The sequence below is a fragment of the Mauremys reevesii genome, unplaced genomic scaffold (assembly GCF_016161935.1).
Source record: "Mauremys reevesii isolate NIE-2019 unplaced genomic scaffold, ASM1616193v1 Contig1, whole genome shotgun sequence".
NCBI lineage: Eukaryota > Metazoa > Chordata > Testudines > Geoemydidae > Mauremys > Mauremys reevesii.
This window is the reverse complement of record NW_024100715.1, coordinates 4,337,319-4,348,392: the sequence shown is the minus strand read 5'-3', so window position 1 is coordinate 4,348,392 and position 11,074 is coordinate 4,337,319. Positions and strand designations below refer to the sequence as shown.

Here is an 11,074-nt window from a genome sequence, read left to right as displayed (position 1 = left end):
GGGCCAGCGCCCCATCCCGCCACAACTGGGCCCTGATAGCTGGGGCAGCGACTGTCTCTCGCTGTGTGTCTGTGCAGCGCCTGGCACAACGGTGCCCTGATCTCAGCTGGGGCAGGGACTGTCTCTCGCTGTGTGTCTGTGCAGCACCCGGCACAACGGGGCCCAGTCACCCCTGGCTCGTACTGGGCCCCTCTCTTCCAGGCCCAGATTAACAAAAGTAGTTGGGCTCCTGATTTCTCTTGACATTGGGACCCTGTGTCTCTCCCAACTCTACTTAGGGGTGTATACAGAGGCACCTGACCTTATTCACCTTTTAGCCTGGCCTAACTCCTGGGGTGGGTCATCATGCCCCTTTCCCCTCACCCCTTGCAGAAGTGGGCTGTCAAGGGTTCCCTCCCCACTCTGAACGCTGGGGTACAGATGTGGGGACCCATATGAAAAAATCCCTAAGCTTATTTCTACCAGCTTTGGTTTAAAACTTTCCCAAGGCACAAATTACTTCCTTGCCCTTGGTACTGCTGCCACCAACAAGTGATTTAAACAAGCATTCAGGGAGGGCCATTTGGAGCCCTACCTCCCGCAAAATATCCCCCCAAGCTCCTACATCCCCTCTCCTGGGGAGGCCTCAGAATAATATCCTAACCAATTGGTTACAAAGTGAGCACAGATCAACCCCCCTGGGTTTTTAGGACACTGAAAAACAATCAGGTTCTTAAAAGAAGTTTATTTTAAAAATAAATAGAAGAATTACCTTTGTGAAATCAGAATGGATGATAACTTTACAGGGTAACAAAAAGATTCCAAACCCAAAGGATTTTCCCGCTAGGCAAAACTTTAAAGTTACAAAAACAGAGATAAACCTCCCTCTTAGCACAGGGAAAATTCACAAGCTACAACAAAAGATACTCTAATGCATTTTCTTGCTATTACTTACTATTTCTGTAATATTAGATGCTTAGTTCAGATATGGCTTAGGGAGATGTATTTTCCCTGCCCTGGTTCCTCACTGACCTGGAGAGAACAAAGAAACACAAAACAAAAAACCTTCCCCCACAGTTTTAAAACTATCTTCCCCCATATTGGTCCTTTTGGTCAGGTGCCAACCAGGTTATCTGAGCTTCTTAACCCTTGACAGGTAAAGGAGGGATTAACCCTTTCCAGGGTAAAGAGGGATTTTTTGCTACCCTTAGCTGTATGTTTATGACATGGGCATGGCTTGTGTTTGCACAGCACCTGTCACCCTGCCGGCTCCCCCACCCCGGCCACCGCACGAGGCAGGGAGGACTCCGTCCATCCGCTGGCACAGCTGCTGCAGGGGTGTGGAGCCAGCAGCACAACCGAGAGCCCAGAGTACTGCGCCATTTGCGTAGCAAGGTGCGAGCTGCACGGCGTAAGTCTCTTAAGTGAATGGCATAGCAGTGGCATGGGGGAAAACGGTTCCATGTGGTGCCGAGCGCAGAGCAGCCGCTGGCTGGACTGGGGAGGTGGCAGCGGAGTGCACTTTGCACCCTGGCCAACTCCAGGACTGCAACTGCGTTTGTGGGGCAGCTGCCTGGCGTCAGTCCCTTGGGCTGCACCCCCTGTGGCTCGGGAGGTGGGTTCCGGACTAGTCCCTGTAGCCCGCTGAGGATGGGAAAAGGTGCTTGGATTCTGCCCCTTTCCCATCTAGGGCTGTAGCCCCGTGGATGGAGACGGGCGGAGGAAGGGCAGCGGGACTCAGTCTCAGCCCCTTCCACTCCTTGCTCCATCCCCTTTACTGGTGCATCTATGGGGAGGGTTGGCTGGAATCTGTCCCTATTAGTCCCCTGCAAAACTGCAGTCCCATGGTTGGGGACAGGGGAAGCACCTGGACTGAATCCCTTTAACCCCCTACCCTGAAGGCAGCAGCCCCTTGGGCTGGGAGAAGGAGCCTTGCTCAGGTGCCAGCATTCAGCACCCACAGGGGAGTTGTCAATGTCGGGAGAGACATTAGCCGAGACGGTGTTGGTGGGGAATGGGGGCAGGGAGGGGCTGGGAACTGGGCGCTGGATTGCCCTGGCGGCTCCCCTCAGTGAGTCCCCAGCCGGAGCTCGAGGCAGGATTGATCCCCACAGTACAAGGAAAGGTGGGGGTGTGTGAGGGGGGCGGGGGTGTCACTGCAAAGTCTGGAATTTTGAGGCATTTCAGTCTGCAATAGGCTGAAAGTTATTGTGCAGTTAGAAAATCAGCTGAGAACAGAACTTGCAGTTACCCTCTGCCGGTGGCTGTTGGTATCATACACAGAGAGAAATAAACAAACCCCACCTAACAATGACATCAGAGTGTGTGGGGCGGGGACTGGGGCACTGAGCCTGTCCCCCCAGCCTCTGTGTGCACGTACCCTGTCTCTCTGCCAACCCACAGCCTCTGCAGGCCTAGGGAGTGTGCTGCTGGGTGCCAAAACCATCCTCCAGGCAGACAGCTGTGTGTCTCATGAGGAGACCTGGGCACCGAGCCCCTCCTCTCAGCCTGTGTGGAAAGCTCTGTGAGTGCTGCCAGGCCTGGCAAACACACAGCTGCAGCTCCCTGGTGCAGGGAGGGTTGGGAACTGGCTACTAAAATCCCCCTTCCCAGAGCAACATGTATCACGCCCCATGCTCCTAGTGTCACAAAGCCATCGGTGCCGGGGGGGGGGGGGAGGAGCGTGGGTATCAAAGCTCTATATGTATGTGTGTGTGCCTACTCCACATCCTGGGGGAGGGGGGGGAAGAGGTGTCAGTACAGGGAGACGGCACTGGGTACTAAATCCATTTCCCCTCCATACAGAGAGCGCGATGTGCACCTGCCCCAAGCACAAAGCTTGCCCTGTGCACCCTCACCCTCATTATACTAACTCCCCCCTTCCTCCATCCCCCTGTCCCCTGCCATTCCTCCAAACACTTTTCTGGAGAAGAGAATACTCAGGGCAGGGTGGGGGAGGGGGATAACACTCTTCAAGTAGGTGGAAGGTTGTTTTAAAGAGGAGGGTGATAAATTATTCTCCGTAACCTCTGAGGACAGGACAAGAAGCAATGGGCTTAAATTGCAGCAAGGGAGATTTAGGTTGGACATTAGGAAAAACTATCAGGGTGGTGAAGCACTGGAATAAATTGCCTAGGGAGGTTGTGGAGTCTCCAGCATTGGAGGTGTTTAAGAGCAGGTTGGACAAACACCTGTCAGGGATGGTCTAGATGATACTTAGTCCTGCCCTGAGTGCAGGGGACTGGGTTAGATGACCTCTCCAGGTCTCTACCAGTCCTACATTTCCATGATGGCACACCCAAGTGAGAGCTGCAATCCTGGAGTGAGGGAGAAGGATGGGGATTTGTTGCACAGGGTTAATGAAATGTGAGGGTGTTCATTGCATTGCTTGTTGTATCTCTGTGTTTGTGGCAATGAACAGGAGGCTGCGAAACCACAGACCAGCCCACTGACTCTTCATATGGTGGTCTTGGATTCCAGGTCAATCAGGAGAGAAGCCACTCCACTGCTGCTGAGTAAAGCACTGCAGCACCCAGGCAAGGAGAGAGAATAGATACTCCCTGGTGTCTCCCTGAGAGAGGAGAGATGGGGATGGGAGAGAGTCCCACTGAGGACTCCCAGCAGTCAGAGCAGCCCCTTAACCGCAACGGAGACCTCAACAAAGGAAGGAAGCCAGGTAAACAGTCTCATTGGTGGGGTAGCAGTTCGGGAAGAGACACTGAGGCTACCCAGGTGGGGCCACATCTCAGTGGTGGCCACAACTGCCCAACCCTCTTAAGCGTGGGGAGCAGAGACCTGCTCACCTCAGGGGGTTCCTATGATCCAGTTTCCTGATTTGCTGTTTCATATGTAGAAACGTGGCCATGTCAGCATGCGGTTGGCACACGTAAATATTTGCGGGTGCACCTATTATGCCCCCATTTGTTTGAAAAGTTGGTCCATGTCTCCCTTGCGCTCTCCCCTTTCCTTTCCTCACTCCACTTTCTCTTTCCTTCGATTTGTTTTGAGGGCCAGATTTTCAGATGTGTGCCACAAAATGTGTGCATGGGGATGGTGATCTGGGGATAGTGTATTAACTGTGCAGGGAGTTCTGGATCTCTATGACCTACCATAACATGCAGGGAAATGCATTTGCCAGGGTAGCCGTTGTATCTTCTGAAGCGTGGGTCAAAGCACTGGGGGTAGGGTATTTGCAAAGGGCTTTATGCAGAGTGGAATGGTGGACCACCAACAATTCTCCCAGCTCAGAGCTACCCGGATTTACCCTTCTGGAGGAATGCTCGTGCTATTTCTCATTTAAATCTGATCTGATCACCACAGAACTGTGTTTCTTGAAACAAGGAAAGCAGGAAATCTAGAGGGAGGACGTTGTTTCTAGTCCCAATCCAAGTCCAGGCAGGTTAAGCCTTAGCCTGGAGGGCCTGATTGCCAGCTCAGATTCTTGGCTCCAGTGTGGGGAAAAGAGGATCTTCCCGCTGTACTTCTAATACCTTTGTTGCCAGCCCAAAAGGCCTGAGGCAGCAAACAGGGGTTCGTTGCCCGGTGTGCTTCGTTCCAATAAACACACCAAGGTGGAGAATGCAGAAAAAGTTTATTTGAGCCCAAATAAGGTGCAAGGGAGACATAGCAATCTCAAATCCTGCACACAGATGCAAGCTGTGTTTTCCTTCTTATACATGATTTTAGTTAGACATTTTTGTTACCGCCCACTATTCTCCTCCCTCCTTTACTCTCCTCCTATATAGTAGACATATTGTATAGCTAGTGATTACATTAAACAGGTTAAATCATCCTTGACAGCAAACAATTTATCTTGTAACTTTTCAAGGCTGTTACCTTGGTTTACTTTCGGATTTATTACTTTGCTCCCCCTCCCCTCCTCCTCCTAAGCCAGATACAAGTAGTAAAAAGGGGCCTATCTCCTGGTGCCAGTGTTGCACTGATAAGGAGCAGTTACACATTCCATTCTTAATTCTGGCTCGCAAGGTCAATCAGAGTCCAACATGGAAACAGTTTGGACAAGCTTAGCATCAACCCTGATTCATTCAGGCCTGGTACAGAAAGGCTTCATTAACACTGTGGTTTTTCACCCTCCTGAGTTACCTAGGGTTATGCTTAATAACACCAACACCTTCACTGCTTTGCTCTCCTCTAACTAAATCTAGAAGTGGCCTGAGAAAGAACCGTTAGGAAAACAAATGGGTTTATCCCAGGATCGTTTCCTCTGGGACTGGGATATCCTGGTGTCTCTTCCGGTGACTCATACAAACCCAGCTGTACTGAAGCTGCAAATAAAAATCCTTTGTTTGTTTCTCAGACTAGGAAGGGGCTGTGCCCTCCCTGCAGGGGGCATTTTCTCAGATCTTTAGTGTCACTAACCTCAGATCTAGTCTGCTCTGAAGCCAAGGGCCATATGGCAAACACCCCTGACGGTCTCAGAGCAGCTTGGCTTGAAGGGGAGCTGGATGCAGTTGGGTTTGTGTGGTAGAATCTGATCCCCTTTGTCCCCCCAGGTAGGGGGCACAGGCAGGGCATGGGGCAGAAACTGCAGAGTGACGCTGAGGATGAGGCACATTTCCCTCCCTTTTGTCGGCTGGGAGCCAGTTGTCTCTGGGACACTCTGGACAACAGCTGCAGGGGAGTCTAGGTAGGAGCAACGGGTGGAATCGTTTAATCCAATTGTAATTGGGCAGGTTCATCGATCTGGTGGCACTGGCAGAGCTGGTCGCTTTCAGGGCTCTGGACTGTTGCTTTCATGAGTATTTGTCCATATGCCCAGCATGGACATTAGAGCATTTTAGGGCTTGTCTACACAGACAGTTAATCCACTTTGCTCTAACCGGATTTCAGAGGGCTAACCAACTATTAATGTGTGTCTGCAAGGTCCAAGCGGATAGTTAGGCCGCAGCAGGCTGGCACGGGGTAGACTCATGCCTCAGATGGTTGTGAACTAAATGTGTAGGCAAGCCCCTAGAAATCCAAATACAAAATGATTTGGCCAATGGCAGCTCAGAGGCTGATATTACTATAACTCTGGTCCCTCCAGCAGCCCCAGGACATTCATGGCTTTCTCTCTTTCAGGGAATGGATTTGGCTGCACCTTAAGACGCTCTGTTATCTGCTTAGTCCTAGTCGTGGCTGGTTTAATCATTGCTTTGGCAACAGCTCTGGCAGGTGAGTTCTCAGCCTTCGCTCACACCCTGTCTGTGTCTGCGTCTGCCACTCAACCCTGCTGGTGCCGAAGTCACATGATCTCTACTTCCTCTGTGGCTTCAGCAGTCAGGTCAAAGCAGATTCTGTCTATTTAGGTTCTCCTGTGGCCCTCATCACCATAGTTATTAGAGTGCCGCACATGCATTAATGGTGTTTTCCTCACTCCCTGCCCCCATGTTACAGGTGGGGACCTGAGGCCCAGATAAATGAGCTGCCCAAGGTCTCACAGGGAGTTTCAGTCAGATCCTTAACCACAAAATTATTGCTCTCAGATTTATAGACAGGCCAGATTTTTGGGCACCTAACTTACTGGTTTCAGTGGGAGTTAGGTACTTCGGTATCTTTAAAAATCTGTCCTGACATTTCTTCTAAACCCTAACCAGGTTTTTTTAAATTACTTTAGGTCCCACCCCCGAGTCTCTTTGCCAATATTTGTGGATCTGAACTAATATTTTCTTCTCATTGCTGTTGCTGCATGAAAAGACCCATGCAAACAGGCAAAACTATGATGCACAAAAGAGTGGAATTTTCAAAAGTGCCTTAAGGAGCAGAAATCCCATTGACACTATAAAAAGAGCCTCAGTGTTGTCAGGTGCACACTCAAGAAGTTAAAAAACCAAAGAGAAATATTTGTTGTTCCCCTCTCTGATATAGTCACTTTGGGAGTTACTTGTAACAATAGTAGGTGCAAATTTTTCAGAGAGAAAGGTGATTATTTTAAGTTTGAGGGTGTCTCACTAACCACTGACAGTTTGTCACTCAATATAAGTCACCTGTTCAAAGCTCAGCTGAGGCAGAACAAAGAGCACAAGAATGTGTTAGAACAGGGGCAGGCAAGCTATGGCACGTGTGCCGAAGGCGGCACGTGAGCTGATTTTCAGTGGCACTCACACTGCCCGGATCCTGGCCACCGGTCCGGGGGGCTCTGCATTTTAATTTAATTTTAAATGAAGCTTCTTAAACATTTTAAAAACCTTATTTACTTTACATACAACAATAGTTTAGTAATATATTGTAGACTTATAGAAAGAGACCTTCTAAAAACATTAAAATGTATGACTGGCACGTGAAACCTTAAATTAGAGTGAACAAATGAAGATTCGGCACAGCACTTCTGAAAGGTTGCCGACTCCTGTGTTAGAATATAACACTCTGCAATGTCAAAGAATTTGAATCAAATTCCTTCCTCTCCCCTTCCCCCTCCAAAATATAAAAAGCTAAAATATCCGTGGTAGTGGTGATGGGCGACCCCATTGCTGCTCTTACACAGCACTGAAATAGCTACATTGCAGGGAGAGGAAAATTGTGTTGAAACTGTTCACAGAGCCAGTGGTTACACCAGGCCACACCATTTTTGAGATTCTGGTGCCACCCTGTGGCCACTTTCTGTCCCTGATTTAGAGTGGCCTCTTTTCAGTTTAGCTCATGGTGCTTGGGTAGCGGTACAGGAGAATCTCATCAGAGTTACAAACACCAGAGTTATGAACTGGATGGTCAATCACACACCTCATTTGGAACTGGAAGTACGCAATCAGGCAGCAGCAGAGACAAAAAAAACCCAAAAAACAAATACAGAACAGTGCTGTGTTAAAGGTAAACTACTAACAAAATAAAGGGAAAGCAGCATTTTTCTTCTGTGTAGTAAAGTTTCAAAGCTGTATTAAGTCAATGTTCAGTTGTAAACCTTGGCAAGAATAACCATAACATTTTGTTCAGAGTTATGAACATTTCCGAGTTATGAACAACCTCCGTTCCCGAGGTGTTCGCAGCTCTGAGGTTCTGCTATATGGGTCAAACTGAAAAAAAGCCACTTTTAAAAGGGAACAAATGTCTCTAGTTGAGTGTTATACCTATATAGTTACACTGGTTTAAACTCACACCTTAGCTTCCAAAAAACCTTTCCTGTGTAGACAAAGCCTCAGAATTCATTCACCTGCTCCAACAGACCAACTAATCGTAAAATTGACTGTGGCTCTATCACTAGTGCAGCAGTCAGATTCTATGGGGAAAACGCCCCCCACCCTGTTCAGTGTGGTCAGTGTTTGTCCCTAGAGGGGAATCTCATCCCACCTCCATCTCAGTGCATTTCCTGGAAGAGTAAAGCAAAGAGCAAAACCAGCAGACCTGCTGTCCCAGCTGATTATTCCAAAACTGAACTTCTATCAAGTTTCAATATTCTCCGTCTGCAGGCAGGTTGGTAACTGTCCCCTGGCAGCTACCTTAATGCTGCCTCTGGGTCTAGCTCTGTCGCTGCTGAACACTAGCTGTGGCTGCCTCTTGGCTGCATCCTCACTGTGTTCAGCCCCGAGATTAGTCACTGAAATCAGAGGCACGTAAACCTCTCAGTGGCATGATTTCTAATGTCCTGTTTCTTCCCTGGTTCTCTCTAGGCAACTAGCAGAGACTTAAGGAGCCTCTGAAGCCGGGACCTGAGGGAATTAGTCCCCTCCATTCCCACCAGATATCGATGTGGGGGTGGGAGGGAAACAGTCTCAGACCTGTATCGCTTTCTTACTTTCAGTACATAGTGCTAACTCACCTGTGGCTGATCCTGGACCACTTGCCGCCCGCTGCTGCTCAGACGGCTGGGTCGGATACTGAGGGAAATGTTACTATTTCTCAGAGGCCGAAGGGAACTGGACCTACAGCCGGAGCAGCTGCTCCTCCCTCGGCGCCTCCCTCGCTGGGATCGACAGTGAACCGGAAATGGTGAGAGAGACACAGATGCAATAGATTGGCCCTGACAGGACAGACAGGCTCAGTTTCTCCTGTGCGGAGAGGAGCCCTGCTCTGTCACGGGCTGTGTCTACACTACGAGCTGGGGGTGTGATTCCCCTCCTCACGGACACACTTGTGCTAGTATAACCCAGCCTGGTGGCTGCGGCGCTCTGTCCCCCTCTAGTGGCACCTAGCCCAGATTGAGGAGTCTGCTGCAGCCTTAGCCAAGAGCCATGTGGCTTTTAGCTCAGGCAATAGAGGCTCATACACTAAGCTTCAGAGGTCCCAGATTCAGTCCCGCCTGCTGACGGCAGCATGAGTGGAAATAGCAGCGTAGCTGGGGCAGCACAGGCAGCGGAAGCATGGCTTAGCCATACCAAGTACCTGCCCTCTGGTTCCAGGTGGTGCCTTGTTGAATCCGTTGTGAAATCATGTATATCGGTGTAGTTTTAGTCCATAAGAGTATCCACGTGGGGGCTGGCACCTAAGTCTTGCTTCGGCCTCTGGGAAAACGGGGCAGAGCAAACTGGAAGATGAGAGAGAGGGGAAACTGTGTGGATGGGGACCATCTGAATTCCATCCCACGCAAACGTGAGGGGAAGATTTCCCCTTCCCTGGGCCCCGGCCCCTGTCTAAAATCTCTCTCTCACACACGTACGCACACAACAAAAGCTTCGACTCCCTTGTTGCGCAGAGTGCGCCGAGGCAGATGAGATTCATCTCCTATGAACTGGGAGTCTAATATGTGCTGTTCCTGTTGTATGTACCTCTATTCAAGGCTTTCATGCTGCGCTATAAAGGCAAACCTGAGCACTGCATCGGCCTCTGGAGGGAGCAGGAGCTGGGCCAGCCCTGGAAATGGGTCAACGGCAGTGAATTCAACCGCTGGTGAGTTCCCCTCTCTGTATATTTGAAGAAGAAACCTGGGCAGCAGCGTCCTAATTCGGGGCTCGTTGGGTGCTTTGGATACTCGGGTGCTAGAGACAAATCTTGGCTTGTGAATAATCCAGCCTGTGCTGTCAGGTCTCAGCGTTTGTCACAGGCTCTTTCAGCTCCTTAGAAGGCCTCCCCCTTGGGTGACTTGCACCTGGCTGTTTCCCGCTTTGTATCAGCGCTGCTCACAGCTGGGTGGGAGGGTGAGCAGCAGCCAGGGGTGAGGGAGGAAACCAGCTCCCAGAAGAGAGGATTAATGGGAACGGGATGATTGTCTTCTTTCATCCCCACCCCCCTTCTCCTTCTGCTGTCCTGATGCTCCACACTGGCCCTCTTGGTATTCCCACCTGCCAGGGAGGAGGCAGTTGTGGATTCTGTTGCAGGGAGATGGAAGCAGGAGGGCCTGTTCCAGTCTGTACAGACAAGGTCTGTGTGTGCAGTAGCTCCCCTAAGAGACACGGTCAGGAGTGTCTCTGATAGTGACTGACACATGCAACCTCTAGCGCTCTGGCTCTTGTGTTGCAGGTTTCTGATAAGAGGAGGTGGCGACTGCGCATATCTGAATGACGAGAAAGGCGTCAGCAGCTCACAGTGTATTATGACGAGATACTGGATCTGCAGCAAACCAGATGCCTAAACAAAGGGAAAGGGCCGTGCAATGGGAGAGCAAATTTAAGTGAATCCCATAAATTAGACTTGGAAAGGCCATATTGGGCCACCTCTGGTGGTTCGCTCTTACTACCAGCAGATGGTGCAGAATGGGTTTTTTAGTCTCTTAGGTTTTGTCTAATCTTGACTGCAAATGTCCCCAGTGATTGAGCTCCTATCCAGGGCCGGCTCCAGGGTTTTTGCCGCCCCAAGCGGTGGGCGGGGGGAGGGGGGGGAAGCAAGCCGCAATCGCGATCAGCGGTAGCTTCACCGCGCCGCTTTCTTCTTCGGTGGCACTTTGGTGGCAGGTCCTTCCCTCCGAGAGGGACCGAGGGACCCGCCGCCAAAGAGCCAGAGGTGCCGCCCCTTCCCCTTGGCCGCCCCAAGCTCCTGCTTGCTGAGCTGGTGCCTGGCGCCGGCCCTGCTCCCATCCCTTCCCTTGGGGAGACAGTTCACAGCCTAACAGACTCACCCCAGCGAGGCAGAATTTCCTGTGATCCAGCCTGAAATTGACCCTTTGCTCAGTTTAATCAAAGCAAGCATGAGCGGCTGAAGATGAGCGTGAGTTTTCAAGGCGTAATGA

General features: G+C 50.5%; 1 pseudogene; it reads left to right on the top strand.

The window, feature by feature from the left end:
- The first annotated feature begins 3,419 nt into the window (after positions 1-3,419).
- On the top strand, positions 3,420-10,657 carry LOC120392523 (annotated as a pseudogene).
- The last annotated feature ends 417 nt before the right edge of the window (positions 10,658-11,074 follow it).